Source organism: Tenrec ecaudatus, chromosome 9 (assembly GCF_050624435.1).
Source record: "Tenrec ecaudatus isolate mTenEca1 chromosome 9, mTenEca1.hap1, whole genome shotgun sequence".
Taxonomy (NCBI): domain Eukaryota; kingdom Metazoa; phylum Chordata; class Mammalia; order Afrosoricida; family Tenrecidae; genus Tenrec; species Tenrec ecaudatus.
The window spans coordinates 118896890-118919096 of NC_134538.1; the positions used below are offsets into that span (position 1 = coordinate 118896890).

At 39.7% G+C, this 22207-nt stretch overlaps 1 protein-coding gene and 1 non-coding gene across 2 annotated transcripts in view; both read right to left on the minus strand.

Annotated features, from left to right (window-relative positions):
* Positions 1 to 22207, minus strand: part of GNAI1 (G protein subunit alpha i1) — an 85590-nt gene that overhangs the window by 37919 nt on the left and 25464 nt on the right. The window lies entirely within an intron of this gene.
* LOC142457522 (U7 small nuclear RNA) lies at positions 2446 to 2506 on the minus strand. The gene has a single exon (XR_012786244.1). It is a non-coding gene; the product is annotated as a U7 small nuclear RNA (small nuclear RNA).

Sequence of the window (22207 nt, forward strand, 5' to 3'; positions counted from 1 at the left end):
CCAGTGGTAACTCATTTGTCCAGTTCAAGATGAACTCTGTAGCTTTGTTTCCTAAAACTTGTTGTTAAAATGCCAAGACATTTTTGAACTGTACATTTGATCAGATTGTTAGTTTTTTTTTCTTTTATTTTCTTTTGAGAACCTTTGAATAAAAAACATTTGAAATTTGAAAGAAAGGAAAAAATTTCAAAGCTAGCTATGGTAAGAGTGGTCCAGATGTATTTCTTGAATATTTTACTAAATTAAGTCCTAATTAGAAAAACTATACATTTTACTAAATGTGTGATTTTTGAGAATAAAAGGCATCACAGAATGACCCACTAATAACTAGGACAGAGCGTGCACTATATATCACCATGGTTATAACTGATGACAATTCTACCTCCATCTCCATCCTTGAGAACCATTGAAGAGTCTGCTTTCTACCACATGAACCCAAAAGAGTTCGACTCATCTATGTGCTAAATAACACTACATTTATTAACTTTGAGTTAATGAGGGAAAAAGAAAGGTTATTAATGGATTTGCATCAAATGAAGGTCATATTAAACACCGTCTGCTTCAGAAAAGAAAGTTATAGAAGTTTAAAGAGAACAAAAAAGGTGCGAAGTATTTAGTCATTGTGCAGGCCACTGCAGGAGTATCTTAAATTTAAAAGAACCATGATGCACTATAAGAAATATTTTAAAAGAAATTATTATTGTTAATTATGTGGGTATAATGATGGGATTATTGTTATTTTTAAGGAAGTTGACTTTTGGGGATACATACTGAAATATTTACATATGAGATGATGTGGAGCCTAGAGTTGCTTCATAAGAATCCACCAGAAGGCAGAAGAGAAGGCGGAAGTGTAAATGATCTGAACTAGCTAGTGAGTTTACTGATGAAGGTGGTCATGAAATGCATAGGCTTCAGATTCATTTCTGTAACTCTCTGGATGTTTGTGATTATAGGACAGGGGGTCATCATACAAAGCATTCTTTCCTTTTATTTCTCCGTCCTTCGTCGTATATTTTACCTTCCAGCTACTCGGTTACATATTTCCTTGCAGTGGCCACACAGAACTCACCCATAATATTCATGTTTAAAGAGTTTATTTTAAGGAAACTAAGTGGCAATGTAGGTGAGAAGTGCTTAGGATACAGCTGTTCAGTCAGAGCATGTGACAAAATTACTTCAGGGCTGTGAGTCCTGCTCAAATGGCTGCACTCCACTCCGTCCAACGCCATGCCACTCGAGCTCCAAGCTTCCGAGAGGCCGGCTCCCTGATGAAAGGCCCAGCGTGCCCCAGGGTCCAAGCCAGCCTCCTGCCCAAAGCTCTCGGTGTGAAGTACTCTGTGGACTGGGAAGCCCAACACTCTGTCTCACGCTCTGACTCCTGGTTCTGCTACCATGGCTGTAACGTCACAGTTGGCTTCTGGTCCAAAAATGTTCACTGCACAGGGATCTCAGGGTTCAGAGAACCTATTCTGCTCTCACCTCCTGCTTGCTGGTCGTGAGATTCCTCTAGTCTTGCTTCTCAGAGGACTCATTTTATACCCAGCAAGATAGCACTAGTAATGTGGCCTGTGAACAATTACAGCAGAATCCTTTCCGTGTCTCCCCCCAACTTTTTACCCAAATCCAGGTAGGAAAAGGTCCTTTGATGGAAGTTACAGTGACGTTCCTAGAAGAACCATACGAAATGATTCACTGCCCTTGCAGTATGAAAGTACTGCAATCCAACCACAGACATTTTTATCAAACAAGAAATGTCCGTTGAGTTTCAAGAGCAAAGAGAAGTCTGAGGGGTAAGATCAGGGTGATGGGATGGGGAGGCAAGGTTTCTCAGTGAAATGTCAAAAATGAGCAGGTTCTTTGTCAGGAACGACGAGTTTCCATGGTGCAATCCTGTTGCATTTTTTTCTCTCACAAATGCAGTTTTCTGAAAACTAATTTATGATAAGGCCCTGTAATCATCTTGTGTCCTTCAGGAAAACTATAAAGACTATGTCTTGGGACTCCCCCAACTCCAAAACAATCACCATACCTTCTGAGGTTATCTCTCTACCTTTAATTCGCCTTTGAAGTCTTTTGACTTCCTGTGGAATGTTTGATCCATCTAAAATATCTTGTTTTATGTGCAAAATGCTCATAACTTCTTGCGAAACTTCATGATAGGGGAACATATTCTCTTGTCCTTTCTGAAAATTTTATATTAGCCCTGACCTCAAAATTGTCTATTTCCAAAACACAAAATGAAGGCATTTAGATGAGACACAGGCTGGTCTAATGCTGAAAAATCTTGCCTGTAGTCAGCCAGACTGCAGGCACATTTGAACATGATTTGTTCAGAATAAACCCATCCATAAGTTTCAATTCTGAGAGCAACGCTTTTGTGCTTAACAAGTTTTATCAAAGGAAATTTTTTATTTTTATTTATTTATTTTTTTAACTGGTGTGGGGGGTTTTCCGGGAAGACCAGAAAACCTGCTAGACAAATTCTAAAAGAGCTGTAGCACTTGGAAATTTTTTAAAAAATCATGTCGCTCCATTTTTTTTTCTAGCTCTTATAACATTATTGGATATATTAAATTAATGCTAATTTTACTTTGAATTGTTTCATGTAAAGTGTTGGTTTTTCGCTTGGGTCTTTACATAGCATTTAACATAACAGAGCTAAAAGCATAAAAGATTTAGACCAATGCTAGTTATATACATTTACAAAAATAATTAAAAGCCAAACAAGGAGTATATTTTTCTTTATTATGGAACCATATATTCCTTGGTCTAAAGTTTAAGTGTAATGATGCTCAGGCTTTTGCTATGATATTTCTCTTCAAAGAGGGCGCATGATTGATCTTTATAAACCTGAATTTTTTCCCCCTTAAGTTAAGGAAGTAATGAGTCTTTTGCATTCCTGAAAACTTAGCCTTAGAGGCACTGGTATATATTTTTCTGAATTATTTTTCAAGGGTATTTGTACAGAGAGCAGCTTTGGTAGGCAGAAATAATGCCTCCAGCCAGAGGCGAGAGCAGGATTGTGTAGTGTCCAGGGTCACAGAGATGATGCAGCCCTGTGGCAATGGTGAAATAGGCTGATTGCCCAATCTAAAAATGTGAGTTACTTAAGTTCAGGGTTTCTCTTCTGCAACAGAATCCACAGCGTGTGCTAGCCTCGTGGGCTTCTCTTCCTCATTGGCCCTGAGAACAATGCAGCAAAGTTGTGGATTCGCTGGCAAAATTACTGGTTCTTTGACTACTTGAGTTTCTGCTATTATTACATTCATTTTTATCTTTGACCCAGGAATTTCATATCTTCTGTCAGCATCCATGAAACTGCAGGCAAGTAACTTATATAGGTTGACATTTCAGAGCCTGAATAATCCTTGAAAGTGGTTTTGCTTAAATATTTAGATAATTCCCAAATGGCATTTACAGTCATTGTCTTCATTCAAATTCTATAATATCATCCTTACATATACTTTCTTTATCTCAATCTTATTTTAATACAGTGATTTGGAGAATTCCCATATATAGGGGAATACACACACACAGTGAGACACACACAAGAAGTTTCAGTAAATGAATTTTTTTTAATCACACCGGTCCATGTATTTAGGTCATCTGGGAATTCATGAAGATTTAGATTTCATAGGCCTCACTCAAAGCATACTGCAGGAAGTCTGGTGGTGCAGTCTAGAAAAACTGTTGCCCTCACACAATCGTAAGCACACTCAAGATTGAGAACCACTAACGGAGAAGAAAAATCACTTCTCTTTAAAAAAAAAAAAGCCATGACGTAAATAATGAGCAATTAAATTGTTGAGTAGCTATTAAAAGCCAACACACACTGTTGAGTTATTCAGAATATATTTTCCAGTTTCAAAGAAAAGAATGTAAGTTTTTAAAGAATGACCTGATTGTATTAATTAGGTTTCAGAATAATAAATACTACTACATGAGATTAAACACAATTCCATATCACAATAAAAAAGTTAAACTTCAAACACATTTCATTTTAGAAGGATAATTTTCAGTGCCAAGATAACTTGATTTTTATGGCCCTACTGTCCAAAGTACAGCAGCTGAAATGCTTTATTTAATGACAGCAGCCTTCGGCAATTAGACCATTTTAAATGTCCATAAATTTATGCAAAATAAAGAATTCTTCTCTAGTTTCCATTACAAGAAATATTTCTTATAGGGATTGAAAAAATATTCCATGAAAAAATAGGAAATAATTAGTGAGTTCAGTAGATACTACATATTGCAAAAATCCCTATTATTCATATATAAGTACAAAGTAAAAAGAAATCTCAACTTTTAGCAGACTCTAGTAATAAAAATTTATTACAAATTGTGTGCATCCTACATGATGGAAGCATCAACAACTGACAGAATAATACTTGCTCACTAAAGAAACGTAATATTTGGAAAATTGGGGGGCGCTGAAGGGGAAAAATGAGGAAAAGTTCATATTAAAGCACATCTCATTAAGCTAATGAACTAGTTTCTCATACAGTCAATCAAGCACTCAAACTGCTTTCTAAAACTCCATTCACCAATTCTAAATTTATCAATATGGATAAACATATGAGAGCAGTAAGAAAACACTGTGAAAACAGTAATGATTAATAATCCTCTTCAAACAATATATTGTTCCATTTTAAAACAAATTACTCAGCAGTGAACCTTAAAATATATTTTTCCATTTTAGAGAACTCTGACAAATAAATGGCATCACTAATTAATACCAAAAAGGAAAAATTAATAACCCAAATGGTACTAGTATGACTTCGGTTGTCAGTCTTACTCTGGACATGTCATCAGGAAAGACCAATTGCTGGAAAATTACATCATGGTTGGGAATAAACTGGAACCAGCATCAACTTGATGGCAGGGGGTTTGATTTGAGTCTCAGCAAATCGGACTGATGAAGCAGCCTAGGCCACAGATTCACACACAGATTCTTGGAGAGTGACGGAGGCAAACTTCCATGCTGTTATCTCTAGGTTCACTGGGGGTCACAGTGGAATCGACAGCACCTAATCACCACCACCACCAATGGACGGTGAACGTTGGGGGAAATGCAGCTAGATTCTTGCCTAGATTCAATCTCTTGCCTAGATTCAGTCTCTTGAAGTTGGCTCTTTGCAGATACTATGTATCTGTTTCATTTGTTCTATCCTTCAGCATTCTACATTTTTTTAGGGTACTACTCACATTTCCAATCTTCCCTTTCTGCTAGTTGTGAGTCACATCACCAAATCTCTCACTGATGTCATATGATATGTCATATGAAGAGGAAAATGCAGCCTTGGATTCACTTTCTCCTCCCCATTTATAAGGAGCTGGAAAATGATGTTTCCATGACCTTGCCCCATGACAATGGCAAGGGGATGGTGGTGCAATGAGAAAGCAGGGACTTGGGTCCCGGAAAGACCATGTGAAACTGACCACCTCAGTTATTCTGAGGGTTATTGCTGGAGGAGGGGGTGAAATAAGTATCTATCTTCTTCAGACTTCTGACAGAGCCAGGCTTTCAAACTGACTGATTTTATTCAAACATGGCTTGGTTTAAATATATATAGCAAAATAAACAAGGTAACTTCAAAACCCATGTTTCCAAAAAATTAGCAAAAATGAAAAGGCAAAAATACACAGGAGAACTTACTAGTAATTAATGATTATCAGTGCAGAAATTTTGTGGTAGTTATGTAATCTGTTGTCAATTTGAGACTTAAGAGTGAGGAATGGAGTTTAGCCTCTTGATCAGGCTGCAGCTTGATGACCTCACTTGGAGGTGCTAAGGAGATAATTAGCTCTCTGGAGGCAGGACACATGCTCCCTCCCTGGGAAACATGCTTATTGACAAGACACAGGGAGCTACAAGACACATGGAGCTGTGCCAGAGCCCTGGAGTAGAATGAACCATGCAGACACCTGCCAGCACTGAGATGCTCTACCACGGGATCCACAAGACTTCCCGCCCAATGGCCTGTGATCTTCCTGCATTCAGCGTCATTGCATGTGTTGCCTAAGTCTGAAGAGGAATTTATAGATGTTACCAGACATATGCGTTAATTTTGGAATTAAGGACTTGAGTTGCATTAGGCTGGGATGTTTTCTTAATATTCAATTGGTCTTGTATAAAAAGCTCTTTCTTACACACATATGAGTGTTTATGAATTTGTTTCTCTAGTCAACCCAGACTAACACCGATTTCTTTAATACAAAGAACAGTGATTGAGAAGAAAAATACTGATTGTCTAGAAAACAACAAAACAACCCTCCCACTTAAAAAAAACACAAGCTAGATTAAGCATTCTCATACTATATATAAACAAATATTCATGCAGAAAAGGTACATAGAAAAAATGCACTGAAACCTTAACTGATTCTATCTGAGTGATATGGTTTTATTCTTCAAGCTACAATTTTTTACCCTGTACAAAAGACTGAATTAAAATTATGCAATTTATTTAGAAAAATGTGCTCATATTTCTCCCATGATTCAAGCTGAATAAAAATCATCTTTAATCTCATTTGCTCCCACCCACTTTTCCGTCTCATCACTCATGCACATAACTCTCACATTCTAATCACAGCAAATTGCTTTTATTCCCTACAGCTTCATGCTCACCATGCCATTCGCTCCCCTTTCCTCATGTGGGCAGCCTACTATCAACAAGGGCATTAAAAAGGGCCCCACCCTCCTTTAGCAAAGAAGCAATTGGAGTGAGCTTTCCCAAACAGGACACCTCCAGTTGTCAAGGAGTGTGGAAGGTGGGTCCGCAGACATTGGGCCTGGTTACACAGCCCAATGCGGCACCAAGAAGGATGACCACGGAGACTGTTGTCCCTTGGACACGGAGGCAACGGATTTCAAGATTTGCATGCATTCCTAAAAGTTCAGGTGGGAAATACGTAAGATACAGCATCAAAGACTTCAACACGATTGCTAGCAGTCAGGGACTTAACATAGGACATGTTCCCTTGCATATCAGCATATACAAGACATTAGCCTTAGACTGCCAACAGAAAGATTAGCAGTTCAAACCCATCAGCCACCCTTTTGGAAAAAGATCTGGTTAGTGGTACACTCCTGTAAAGATGTGCAACCAAGGAACCCCTATGGGGCATTATAATACATCATATAGGGTTGTAATAGGTTAGAATTGACTCAATGGCACACATCAATTCTTACACATTCCGCTCAGAATTTTTTTCTAAAATGATTAATTCTATTATCAATGTTTTGTTATAAATTTCATAGGAAAGCATCCCAAATTTTCTATGATCTGTTTGTTCTCTAATGCCTTTCTCAAGGTCAGTACTTTGAAACCACCAGCCACTCCACATGAGAAGGATGAGGTTTTCTCCTCCCATAGAGTTACTGTCTTGATAACCCCAAGAGCAGTGCTACTCTGTCACACAGGATCACAATGAGTTGGAAGTGTCTCAATGGCAGTGGGTTTGACTTAGGGATATTTTGTCGTTGTTGTTTTGGGTTTGTTGGGGTTTTTTGCCTTTCGGGTTTGCTGTGTTTTATTTTCCTTTGATGCCTGAATCATATAATTTCAGCCATCCTCTACTGTCAAAGGTTTTAAAATAATCTACTTCCACCGAGTCAGAAATTGAGCAATGTGTCAACGGCTTCATTCAGCAATACAGTAGATCAGCAGTTCTCAACCTAGGGGCCGCGACCCCTTTTGGGGTGGAATGAACCTTTCACAGAGGTGGCCTGATTCATAACAGTAGCAAAATTAGTTATGAAGTACCAACAAAAATAATTTTATGGTGGGGGTCACCACACATGAGGAACCATAATAAAGGGCCACAGCATTAGAAAGGTTGAGAACCACTGGACTAGAAGATAAGATGCTTTTGATAAAACAACTTTAGAACTCTCACGTGGAAAGAGCTATATAATACAGTATGTCCTCCCAAATTCTCTATTGTAGGAAGCTTGTGTATGTCTACTCACAATAGTGCTTAATATTTACTTGGGAAAAAATAGTTAATTCCATTATCCAGGAAGTTTTTAAGATCTTCTCTCCGTGAACCTGTAAACGCCCTGGTGTGTGTGTGTGTGTGTGTGTGTGTGTGTACATGCGCACGCGCACACCGTTTTTTGTGCCCTGTGGTACAGTGTGCCATGCATTGAGCTGCTGACAAGGTCTGTAGCTTGAATCCACCATTCGCTCTGCAGGAGAAGGGGCTTGTGGAGAAGATCTACTCTGTCCTGTGCAGACAGTCATTGTGAGTGAGCATCCTCTTGATGGAGTGTGTTTGTTGGGCTTCTTTTGGGACTATTTGAACTTGTTGCTCTAGAACTACAAAACTAGATGCACCAAATCTTAACTTCCTTAAAAAGATGCCAGTGTCCGCAGATTCCATTATATGACATAATATATAACTTCAAATTAAACAAATAAGGTATGCTCCCTCAACTAATTCTGATGGTTCTAACAACTAAGTTCAGGCTTCTATTAGAGGTTAAGCATTCTATACTTTGAGAATCCATAAAAATTTCAGCAGTATCCGAGGGGGCACCCCCACAAAGAACGTAAATTTTTTTCAAAGCTTTGTATTTAAATTTTTTCCACAAAATAATCTTACCACCTTCAAAATACTCTCCATTACACTTAATACATTTGTCAAATCTGTGATTCCAGTCTTGGAAACATTTTTCAAGCTCATCTATTTAGATGGCTGACAGCACTTCCCTTGTTTTCGCTCTTCACCTCTTCTTCATTGTCAAATCGCTGTCCTTTCATGTCCCTCCCCATTGCCACGAACAAAAAGAAGTCACACAGAGTGAGGTCAGGTGAGTAAGGTGCATGGGGCAAGAGACACATGCTGTTTTTTGCCCAAAACTGGAGCACTGAGCTAGCTGCTTGAGCAGGAGTTCTGTCGTGGTGGCAAAATCAGTCCCCCATCTGCAACAAATCAGGCCTTTTTGTCACACACTTTAGCAATCTTTTCAGAACCTCTAAACAGAAAGCTTGATTAACAGTGTGACCTGGTGGAACAAATTTCAAATGAACTATTTCCCTCATATAAAAAGTAACAGCAGCAACAACAACTGAGCATCGTCTTGATATTTGATTTCACTTGGTGAGTTTTTGGGGGGTGAAATGATGAGGGCATCTTCCACTGGCTTGATTAATGTTTGCTTTTGGAGTCATAAGAATAACACCATGTCTCTTTACCAGTAAACGTCTCGGGAAAAAGTCTAGGTCGCTTTGGAGTTGTTCTCTCAAAGTAAGGCATGTTTCCACTTGAAACTCTTTTTTCTGGTTCTTCAGAACCCGAGTCATCAATTTCACAGTGATCCTTCTCATTCCCAAATCTTCCATTAAAATTCACTGAACCGAGCTCCAAGACAGTCCAGAAAACTTCCCCATCTCTTCAACAGTCCATCATCATCGGTCTTTGAGCAAAAGTGCATGACTTTTGTCAATACTTTCATCTGTTTGGGAAGTTGATGGACGTCCAGGATGCAGTTTGTCATGACTTGAAATTCACCTTTTTTGAAAGGAGAAAAATCATTTGTGCACTTGAGTTTTCCCCATAGCATTGTCCTTGTAAGCTGTGTTCAACATCACAAGTTTTTTTGTGGCATTTTTCCTGAGCAGGAAACAAAATTTCACAGCCACAAGCTGTTCTCTTTAATTGGAAATCACACACAAAAAATGAGGCTTGAGCAAAAGTGCTTTTACAAAAAAAATTCACTGTGACCACAAAGAGCCTTCCCAGGTGACGCCACTGGGTACCCTAACTCAGAGCAAGTTGCTCAATGGTCCCCTAGCGGAGCTTTTTTCCATTTGGGGAAGGAGGAGATACCCCCTCATATAACAATTTAGAAATATTATTTAAAAATCTGATTACAGATATTTCAGGAGTCTCCTTTCGGTGGTGCAATCCTAAAATTTTTAACTAAAATTAATGTTAACTTGTTCAGGTATGACCAAATCTTCCTTAAATAATCTTCATTCTACCTCCTCATCTATGGTGTAGCGTTTCAGAGTGCCTACCTGGCTGGAAAGCACAAGTCCAAACATTCCATATGTAGTCAAGGTCAATCAGAAGGAGACGTAGTGGCAGCATCGTAGTGGCTGCTATCTACAAGGTCGGCAGTTTGAACACACCAACCAATCCAAGGGAGAAAGATTTGCCTTTCTCCTCCAGCAAAGAGAAAGTACTGAAAAGGTGTATCACTCATAGAGAGATATAGGTGGAGTATAATGAGGAAACGAGGCTATTTCTACTACAACCTACTCCCAACAAGTGGTTGGTGGGTTCCAACTACTGACGTTTCAGTTAGCACCCAAACCTGTAACCACTGTGCCACAAGGACACTTTATAAAGACAAGAATGAGGATAAAATGTGCAACAGTAAATAACAAGAACTGGTAACAGAGAAAATACAAACATCCTGAAAATATACACACAGAGTCAGTGTCACTAATCACCTGCCTCAAAATTCAAAACGATAGTAAAATATTTTTAGTCAAAACAGATAGTAAATGATAAGAGGATGTGACTAAACTCAACTGCTTTTATTAGAAGAACTGTTACAAACTTTAATAGGGCAACTGACAATATATTTCAACACCTCTAAATAAAAGCTTTAAAATGTGTTGTACACAGCCATACAATATGGTCATTTAGGGAGAATAGACACCATTTATTAACAGAAACATTTTTATAAATCCTTATGAAATATATATATTTCTATTTATTTTCATAGAAATAAACATTTATTTCTTTGTGCAATATTAAAATAAAGTGTAATCAATATGAATATCCAGGAATAAGTATTTTATTAAGGGCATTATGGCAGTGTATGGAAGAGCAAATATGTCACTCTGAATATTGATGTGCCCTGATTCAAGACATGGCCTTTTCAATTACTTCATATGCAATTGAAAGTTGGACACTGAATGAGAACGACCAAAGAAGAATCCATGCAATTGAAATATGGCGCTGGTGAAGAATATTGGAAGTACCATGGTCAGCCCAAAGAAAAAACAAATCTGTCTTGGAAGCAGTACAGCCAGAATGCTATTTAGAGCAACGGTGGGATTGTTTCTAATTAACTTTAGACATGTCACCAGCAGAGACCAGTCCCTGGAGAAGGATATTGTACACCCTTGAGTACATCCCACCTGGATTTGCAGACAATCTCCATAATAGATTTGATGTATTTGACACTGCTTATGGAAGACCTGCGTGGGATGACATAAAGGTCATCATACACAATGACAGTAACCGGTTATTTAAAAGATCACAGAGATTAAAATTATTCAGAAGATACCATGAAACTTCCTCTTGAATAGAAAAGCGAAAGGAAGACAAAGAGTCGAAGTAAATTAAATTCCTTTATTCTGAGCAGCAGATTAGGAAGGTGGCCAATGAAGATGAAGAATTATAATGAAATGTGCAAAGACTTGGAGTTAGCAAACCCAAAGGGAAGAACAAATGACAGCTTAAGGCGGAAGGAATTGAAGAAAAACCTTGAAGTCCTGTGCTGCGATCATGAAAGATGGAATTGACTGAATGGCAGTGAACTCAGATGAGTTTCTCTGCGATGGGACAAATACTGAACACAGGACTCATCTTGAGGAGCTGGAAGCTGTGTATGGTCACAGGATAATTGGTTGCTGTTTAATCATTTTGAGGCAGCACAGGATCAAGAATCGATGGTATTGGCGGAAGAAGTTTAAAATGCATGGAAACCATTAGTGAAATAGAATGCCAGGAATTGGCAGAATACCAATTGAGATGTTTCAATAAACAGAAACGACACAGGAAATGCTCATTTACCTATGAAAAAAATTTAGGACCGTTACCTGGGCAACCAACTAAGAGATGTATATCTGTGTCCATTCCAAAGAAAGAACCTAAGAAAATGTGAGAAGCTTCCAGCAATATAATTAATACCACATGTAAAGAAAACTTTTCTGAAGCTATTTCAAAAATGGTTGCAGCAGTACATCGGCAAGAAAGTGCCTAAATCTTCATGCTAGATTTAAGAGGGAAAATAGAACAAGAGATATGATTGCTGATGTCACTAGCATCTTGGCCAAAAGCAGAGAGAACCAGAAAAGCTTTTACCAGTGGCTTTATTGGCTATGTAAAGGTATTAAGCTATGTAGATTATAACAAATTATGGATAGAATTGAGAAGGATAAACATTCCGGGATACTTAATTATGCTCAAGGAGAAGCATGTGCATGAAACAGCAAAGAACGCAAAGGACACACTGGGCACGCCTGCTTCAAAAGACCTCTATACAATGTTACAGAGCCACCTAATTCATGCTTTCCAATTGGTTCATAGGTCTGGGAAACCTGAACAGATGAATAGGGAAAACAGAAGAACAGTTGATACATTTGAATGATGGTGTTGAGTGAACATGCAGCTAGGAGAATGAGCAAATCTGACTTGGATGGAAGAAGCACAGCCGGAAAGCTCCTTAGAGGAAGGATAGCGAGACTTTGTCTCATGTTCTTTGTATATGTTTTCACGAGGACTTAGAGTCGAACACCCTGAGTGGTAAAGTGGAAGGCCACACAAAAGAGGAAGTCCCCCAATGAGACGGACTGACACGTGGCTGTAACAACGGGCTAGATCATAACAACAATTGTAAAGACAGAGCAGGGCTGTTGAGTGTTTCTTCTGCTGTACGGAAGGCTGTGATGACTTGGCACCAACTTGATAGCATTGAACAAGATGTGACAAGCAATACAGTAAGCATTTTACATATGTGTTCATCGACACGCACGTTATCAATACCATGTGATGTCAGAAATGGCAGTACTGAGGCTAATGATGAAAAAAATGTTCTAGGGCACATAATTTCTAAGCATAGACCCTAAAGTATAAGGTTTCATATATTAATGTACCTTGTGAGTCCTTAATTCTCAATGAAGTATGAATGAAAGAAAACAAAAGAGAAATGACACTACCCCACATATGTAGTAACTGTTAAGGAAATACATATTTGCTTTTATATACTATGGTTGTACTTATGATACATTTCATTGGCATTATCAGGAAATTGGGGGATATTTTCAAGTATCATTTGTTCCTTTAGAATAGGCACTATGACCCATTCCATAGTAGTCTAATGTTAAAAATACATATCACAATAAAAATTTAAGAACACCTATACTTATAGAATAATTTGACTAAAAGAAATAGCAGGTAATAGAAATTTTGAAGGAAAACATAAAAAAAGATACATTGAATATTTAAATTTACAAGACAGAAACACCGCTCTGCCAAAAGTCTGAAGGTAAATTGGAAAATACACTGTCATTAAAAATGATTTATCAAGTTTCTCCTGCTATTTAATTTACTGAAATGTTTACATTTTATACAGACACAAATTAGAGTCTTGTTTTTGATTATGCAGAGAATAGCACACCAGAGCTGCACGATCACTTTTCCTTGAGCAGACTTAGGATGGAATGTTAATAACTTGAAGGACAGAGGGGAAGGAGTAGGGAAGCTAAGGCAACAGATCCCTAGGGGAAGGTTGGTTGAGGTTTGGCAAGAGAGCGAAAGACTGAGCAAGAGAGGACTTGCACAGGTCAGCTAGCCCCTCTGCTGGCTCTCGGGAGCACTGTGGGATTGCTCCAGGAGTGACGAAAATCTTGGCTATTTTTAAAGATTTTCAGGGGAAGAGAAGCCACAACTCTCCTTAGTCACTCCAGACTTGAACAATGTTTAGTTTTTAAAAAAAACCGAATCCTATTTACATCAAGTATAAAACCTGAGCATTTACAGCTTAAATCCATTTCCTTTTGTTTAGTTTTGTGGGAATGTACAAAAACAGCTGGCCAGCCTAATACTCTTTGCTCATAAAGGAAACCTTCAGCTTTCGAATTCTAGGAGAGAGATGTGCCACTTCTAGCTTATTCCCAAGGCTTATTTTCTAATCTTGTATAAATTATTTTCTTGGCTGACTCTCTCTTACCTTTAAAAGGTCAACTGAAGTAGGTGTTCCTCTGTGCTCTGAAAAGACAGCCAGTTACTACTAACTCATCGTACTCCTGCAATTACTGGAATCTTTGCAAAATCATCAAGTGAATCTCAGAAATTGTGGAGAATGTTGGGGAAGAGATGGAGGACACATACCCCCAAATGAAAAGGGGCGACGGGAGAATAATGTAAAGCACGCATTTATTTTCTGACAAATTTGAAGGCAGTTCCTTAATAGATACACTGTGAGCGTTCAGAAGAGCAAGCATGAGAATATATATGAAAGGAGCATAAACCATTTTCCTCCAACTCAATGCCAACTCTTGGGGACACCATGTGTACTAGAGTAGAAGAATGCTCCACAGGCTCTTCAATGATTGAGTTTTAAAAAGAGCTATAGGTTTCTGTGTTATTATGGTCTGTTTTTGTTAAGAATACAGGTGGCAGACAGAGGTAAAGGGAAGGCTAAACTTGAGACCCAGAGTCACTTTATTTCAGTGAAGTTTTAATAAGATGCCCTTTTTTCACATGCAACACAGTAACACAATGCTCCTTCATTTAGGTGGGTTTGTGTCTGATAGGAAAGTCTGTTTACAGAATCCTGATTAATGAATTCGTATAATCCAATGGATAATACTTTGTGAAATTGTATAGTAAACATTTTATCAGAAACTTATGAAGAAGTACGACAATTCATGACTAGAGCTGAGGGGAGCAAAATGAAAGGGAAATCAATATCACAAGCTATCTGAACATTTAATAGGCTTGGACAAATTATATTGACGTGTCAAAATTCCAGTAAAACACAGAACTGAGACTCAAAGTATCTAGTTTCTCAAATATATCTTTGGGGATTACATACGTAAATTCATTAGCTACGTAAGTAAAATCTAGTTGAATAAAAGTATGAACAGAGGTCCTGAGGACAACCCAATGATGGAGAAGGTGTAAGTGGAATGAAGTGGACACTACATGACTGGGTGGCATAGCGAGATCTACACAGTTTCAGGTACGCGGGATTATTCACCACGCATTTGAATGCTGCGAACAGATTTAGATGATAGCGATCAAAGAAGGACTACTATGCTGCTGAGGCGGCTGGAGTTAACATGATAGGGATAATTGTAAAATTAGAGTTATTTGTAATTATTTGTTACTGAGTCAACTGCAATCACGGCAAACTCATATACAACTGAGCAAATCATTGTGTAGGTCCTGCGCAATTTTTAATTTCAAGGAAACTGTTTCATGCCTTTCAGCACAGAGGGGTCACGCTCCAGCACAATGTGGGGCAATATTCTGTTGTGATCACAGGCTTTCACTCGTTACTTTTTGGAACAAGTGCCAGCAGGTCTTTATTCCTAGTGTCCGCAGCCACTGTGGGTGACCTGGCTGACATGTGAAGTACTGGGGGTGTTACTTCTAGCATCACAGCAACACAAAATGGAATGGGCGGGGGCGGGGGCTGTTTAGGAAGTGTTTAGCATGTATGATGAAGTATTTAGCATGTGTGACCAAGGGCTTGAGGGTGGGGACCATTGGTATCACAAACACTTAAATATCTTTCCGATGCTATCAAAATAGAGAATGGACACACATATTACTAGAGGAAAATGGACATATGGTCCAGAGAGAAAAATACCAAATAGATATGTCCTTCAAGCGATTCTCTACAATCTCTTCCTACATGCCACTACAACCACCACCCACCCTGCTGAGACTCCCGAAACCCTACTGTGTGGCTAAATAAGCACCACGTAATATTCCTCGGGTATCTTAGCATCTCTCCCCCAACCTCAAGGAATTGTTCAAAGTACTTACTTTAAAAATGTTTCTCTTGTTGGTAGGTGCTATGGAGTCTGCCTGACTCTCAGTGAAGCCATGGACAACACAGCAAACCCCACCCAGTTCTATGCCTTCCTTACCCTTGTACTTTTGCCTCAGCGCATTGAGGCAGCAGCTACTGTGCCACTTCATCTTGTCAAGGGGCTTCCCTTCCTTCGCTGCCCCTCTCCTTCACCAGCATTATGCAGGCATCTCGTTCTAGGTGGAGGGATTTTTCACTGCTTTTCAAGAGCTAGTTCCAATAGAAAGACCTCTTCGAAAATACAACTGAGAAGATCATTTAATTTATTTGGCTTACGTATGCATAAAGCCGATGCTTGAAGATATATGATCATTTCTTTTATCTGTTGCTTGTATTACTCCTGGCATACAGCTGGGTAACCTTAGTTTAAGAAATATGGGATTAAAAGAGAGTTGTTTCCTCATCTATAAAATGAATATGTTTAACCCCTCTTTCCTTAAGGACTAAACTAAATTCCACAGACCAGGTTGTTATGTGAAACTGAAATTGGCGACATGCACGCTCTTTGGTGTCACTTATCAGTACTTGCCTCCTTCATTTCACCCCCCCACCACCACCATCCTGTAGGTCACTGCCCATTAAACACCTTCATGTGTTTTAGGATACATGAGACGCATGGGTCCTCGATACCCACAATGCCCTTCCCACCACCACTGTGCCCAAGGGGCTTGGGGTGATGGTAGTGGTGATCAGGAGTTGCCTACTGCCCACCACTACTTGTTTCAGCTGGGATCTCACTTTACCACCTTCGGTTAGGGTCCCACAGCCTCATATAGGCCTTTTTTCTCTTGGCCCCTCTCTCTGACTGATCTTTGTGGCCTCACCATGGCTCGCTTACCTACTTAAAGCCTCACGCCATCCTGTGACCACCTGACCCCTCTGTAAACAGACCAGAAGTGGTCCTGTGGCTGGCCAGCTGTTATCCTTCATGCAGCTTGGTTAATAATAAGGCCTCTAGTAAATCATTTGAGATGGCCAGCTAAGCATGCTTGGAGCCTGGCCACGGTCCATACAGAGACCAACCTGAATTTTTTTAAGTTTAAGTAAATATATAATTCCAGATGATGGGACAGTTGGGAAGTGAGGAATAGGTATACAATAAGACACACTTCCTAAATGAATTGGTGTATGATTTAATAAAATTTCCTAAAGGACCAGGCAAATCATCTGACACATAAACAGAGCCTCATTATTTATTTATGAATTAAAAAATAAGCTTGTATTTATAAATCCCTTAGGACACTGACATACAAATGGGAAGCTCTGTACTCCAAACACTCACTGCCACAGAGTTGATCTCAAATCATAGCAAGCCTATCGATAGCAGATGGTCTCCTCTCTCTCCCAGAGTGACTGGTGGGTTTGAACCACCAACCTTGTGGTTAGCAGATCTAATGCTTCTGGATAGCACCACTAGGGCTATATAAGCGTTGGTTAATAAAACAATCACACCCACTCCAGTGACCTTTAATCACGCTATACAATTCCACCACCCAGTAAGGGTGTTGAAGTGACCAGTTCAGCTTGTCAAATAAGAAACTGGACTAAGAGAATGGAACAAGCTCCTTACACTCAACGGTATGTCTGTCTCTGCGGCAGAGCAATTTGAATTATGAAACCCTATGCTAGAAACAAGAGCAGCCTGTTTATACAAATAATAACATTATAGATTAATCTATATATTTAACTTTAAAGGAACCCAGAGAGTTTACATTACAGAGCTTTATTGTACTTCTTTAAAAAATAGGACATCTATGGAAATTCTTGCTTAGTGCTAACAGAAGTAACTAAGGAATGGAGGATTTCACGCATGTGCTCAGTGGTAGCAAACTGACATTCTTGAACTCTCCTTCTCTAAAATTTAGATTAGACATTGATTTAGACTCTAAATCAATGTCTTCTAACAGATTGCTCTTTAGTCACCAAAGCTGTATTCAATTAACTTCTCAAATACTTTCAAAACAACATGCCGCTGAGGATTTAAGATGAAAATTTCTTTTGCAAGACAGTCTAATCTCTCTCTAGCTCTGTCAATATGTGCTGTGTGATGTGGGCATACTGTCTCATGATATCTGTGGACCTGGGTCAGTGAAACACTTCACAGGGTGGTGAGAATCAAATGAGGCGAGAATGAAGCAGTGCTTTAACTACAGACTACTTCTTAAAACTGCAGCCTTGGAGCATGAGGTGCCCAGGTGTGTTCTGTCTACCAGGAGACTTTCCCATAAGGCGTGCACCACCACGTTCTGTTTCACAGTTCCCGATGCACATTAGCATATTCTGGGTTCCATTGCACCCAACAGTTTAAAAGTGTGTTAGCTTTCTTTAGCACATTCTCAGATGTAAGTAATGGGAAACCTTTTTATTTTTTAATCTGATTTGTGGGAATTGTTTTGAAGAAGGCTGCTTGGAAGAAAACATTCCACACAGATGTCAAGTATAGCTCATTATCAGAATAGTCTCTCTCTCTCTCTCTCTGAATAAGAAGTACAGAGTGAAATCTCGAAGACCTACAACTTGAGAGGCCATCTGGTTTTTCCGGGTTTCACAAAGTAACTTGCCTTTCATGGATTGCAGTTTACTACATTGCCGTTACTGGCTCCGTGTCAGGGGTTTGCCAACTTTTGAGATGGAAGAGCCTGTCCCTCATAACATTTGAAAATTATCAAGAGCCATACATCTATTTTTACAAACAAATGGCATCACCATTATCTGAATTATATCCTTTAAATTTATTCAACTTCACTTCAGAGGCACATGTATGTACCGAAAGAACCTCAGATGGCTCTGGAGCCGTGGTCTGCGAACCCTGCTCTGCTCTGGTGGAAAACATTGGCGTTTTTATTTGCTGGCAGGCCTCCCACTTGCACGGGTGCTGACTTTGCTATATTAATAAATGGAAAGCATTTGAAAGAATACGTTTCCTCCCTTTCTTAGGAGATTGTTTTACCACAAAGTCCTTAATAGGACAAAATTCCACACTGCTCTGAAGAATATAATATCGTATAACTACTATCAGAGGCAGCATTCTTCTGAATAGTCATAGCTGGTAAAATTCGATAACATCATGGAAAATAACTGTAAGTCAGGTCATTCATTTGCAAATGAATACCAGAATTATTCCATTAAAAAAGTAACGGAAATAATCTTTGCAGGCCCAAACCAATAGAACCTGCAAGCTGTCTGGTCAATTTCCCAATCAGACGAGCACTAAATTCCTCCTTGGCAGACACTGCACTCCATGATGAGAATGCCCGGATAGGTCCGAGTTATTTGAAAACCACTTGTCTCACACACAGTTGGACACAGTGCAGATCCTGTCTTACAGAATAAATGTTTTTCTTTAAAACATGAAAAAAGTCATCAGAGATCATCTTAGTTTTTGTGATAACCCATCCTGGCTCCAGAGAGCTTACAGAGAAGCTGGCCTCCCGGGGCTGCTGCTTTGCACTCCCCTCCCTGCTGACCGTCACATGCCGCGTCATGTGCCAGCAGCCGACTGCCCCTCCTCACATCCAATCACATTGTAAAGGGACCAAGTTCAGACGCGTGGCTACCTAGAGTGGGAAGTAGGAGGAAGTCATTGTCTAGAGAAGCTACAGAAAACCAATTTGCAAAGCAACTACTTGCCAGGGCAAACTTCGGAAGCAGAAGATAGACAGCCCCTAGGTTGTGCATAAATGCCAGGCCTAACTTGGTCTTTCAATGAAATTGGAACGTCGCTGGAACAGGCCAAACAGTCAGCACAGTGTTCTAACATCAGTTAGTCAAATTCTGGTCTCAGTATGACTATGGACGCTACTCTTCTCTGATTAAGGCACGTTAAAGAACTGCTTCTAGAGACTCAAAGCATCTTTAGCAATACATGGATCATAGTAATTAAGCAGAGTGGAGCTGTTAGTACAAGCCATTGGGTGTATTCTATATGCTTCATATAACGGGCCTTACAGCAGGTTAGCTGTCTGGGGTCAGACGCCAGAAGCTTGGACTGCCTGCAACAGAGCAGGCTCATTTGTTTGACTAATGGTTAATGATTTATCTAACCAACTCAGGAGGCCAGCATGAGCTACTGCAAAATGCGAGTCTCCCAGGAGTCCACACCTCACATACATTTCTAATCCTCACAACAATCCGTCTGGCACAACAATTCTCTGTCCGTTTTGTAAGAATTTGAATTTCCCAGGAATTTAGGGATATGCCATGACTGCCCTCCAGGTCACATTCTGCTTGATTGAAGGCTCATTCGCTCCTTTAGCTGAGAAGCAGAAATGAAGAAAATCTACCTGGACAATACCACAAGCAAAGCTTCTTAGCCATCCAAAGAGGCCACAAAGTACATTTCAAAATGTCCACATTTGGTTGAAAAAGACAACAGTAAAGATAATTGTCCCAATGCCTTCTAGGAGCCCCCACTTGTACTGGTGGTAACTTCTCTACGCGCATCTCAAGAGAAAGGCTGTGTGTGGAGAGGGCTCAATCCACAGAAATCTGGCTCCAAAGCACAACAGCGGCCTCAGAGCTGTGGGTTCTGAGCAGGGAGTCTGTCACACAACCCAGCTCACAGGGACTGAAACAGGCCACAAGGACACTGCAATCAACAGCAAGGAAACCCTGAAATGAATTGTTTAATTGTTTCCAAAAGTCTCCGTGGGACTATGCGAGCACAAGACACCAGGAAGTGCGCCGCCTGGCTGGGAGGGGGATGCTGTCAGCAATGCGCAGGAGCACCACAGGGGCCTGCTGAGGCCACTAGGCTTACAAAGCAAGGTCAGGCCTGGGCGGCGCGGCCTGAGGGAGTCCATGGTGGGCAGTGAGAGAAGACACACCACCTCTAACCTCCAAGCTTCAGAAGAAATCACAACTGTGACATCAAGAGAAGAGGAAAATGATGGATTTCATGGGGCACCAAGAGCGCTAGTACCAACAGCTGAGAGGGGCCAGCTTCCCAAAGAAATCCCAGGATAAACTGGGAGGAAAACAAAGGGGCCGGATTGATAAAAGTAGCTAGAGACAACTTAAGAAAACAGTCTTTTGCCTTTCTTCACTGTGACTTTCTATCTAAAAGTCATTTGATATCTACAGTAGTCATGAGTCAATTGTTGGCAACCAACAGCAACAAAAAACTATGGAAAAGAAAAATCAAATTAAGTATCTATGATCAATGTTAGGTATTAGCATGCTAACTTTGTATAAACAGATACCATAATAACAGAAGTTACAGAATTCCTCAAGCAAATCATCATTTCAACATAGTTCTCAAAGTATATTTATACACTACGAGAATAAGTCAGAAAATCCTGCTACAAAACCACAGACCTGTTTAAATAAAATAGAAAAACATGAGGCTACTGGTTACTGCTACTGCACATGTCCTCAATCCAAGTCTATACACTGGAGAAGGTGTGTTTCCATCTCTGACCTTTCCCCCCCAAATTCTACACTTTTCAATTAACACCATGTCGACAAGGTAGTTTTCACAACCTCTTGCAACTTGGTTGTGCTTCTTTTTTCTTTTGGCCTTTGAAGGGGCAAGGATAAGAATGTAGGATGGGTAAGGTAAGGTGTGGTGAATACATAATGTGATCACTTTCAGACTTAAGAGTGGAGGGGTAGAGTCTAGGCTGTCAATTAGGTCACAGTTTGATGACCTTATTTGGAGGTGCTAAGGAGATAAACAGCCACTGGAGAAAGAACACATGCTCACTCCCTGCCCTGCAAGACATTACTGTCAATGAGCCTGGTGGAACTCTGCTGATGCTGGAGGAGCCACGTGGAGACCCACACCAGGGCTGAGATGCTTCTACCAACACTGATTCCACAAGACTTTCCACCCACTGGCCTGTGATCTTACTGCATTTGGCATCATTGCATGTGTTTTGAGAGCCTGAAAAGGATTTTGTAGATTGGTATTGGACATATGGGCTAATATTGGACTTATGGACTTGATCTGGACTGGGCTGGGATATTTTTGCAATATTCAACTGCTCTTGTATTTAAATTGTTTTTTTTTCAAGTACAGTTTTGAAATTTATTTGAAATTGGTACAGTTACATTTCCTTGTTTATTTTTATTTTTAAAAAATATTTTATTAGGGGCTCATATAACTCTTATCAGAGTCCACACATATACATACATCAATTGTATAAATCACATCTGTACATTCTTTGCCCTAATCATTTTCAAAGCATTTGCTCTCCACTTAAGCCCTTTGCATGAAGTCCTCTTTTTTCCCCTCCCTCCCCTGTGCCACCTCCCTCATGAGCCCTTATAATTTATTAATTATTATTTTGTCATATCTTGTCCTATCCGGCATCTCCCTTCACCCACTTCTGTTGTCCGTCCCCCAGGGAGGAGGTCACA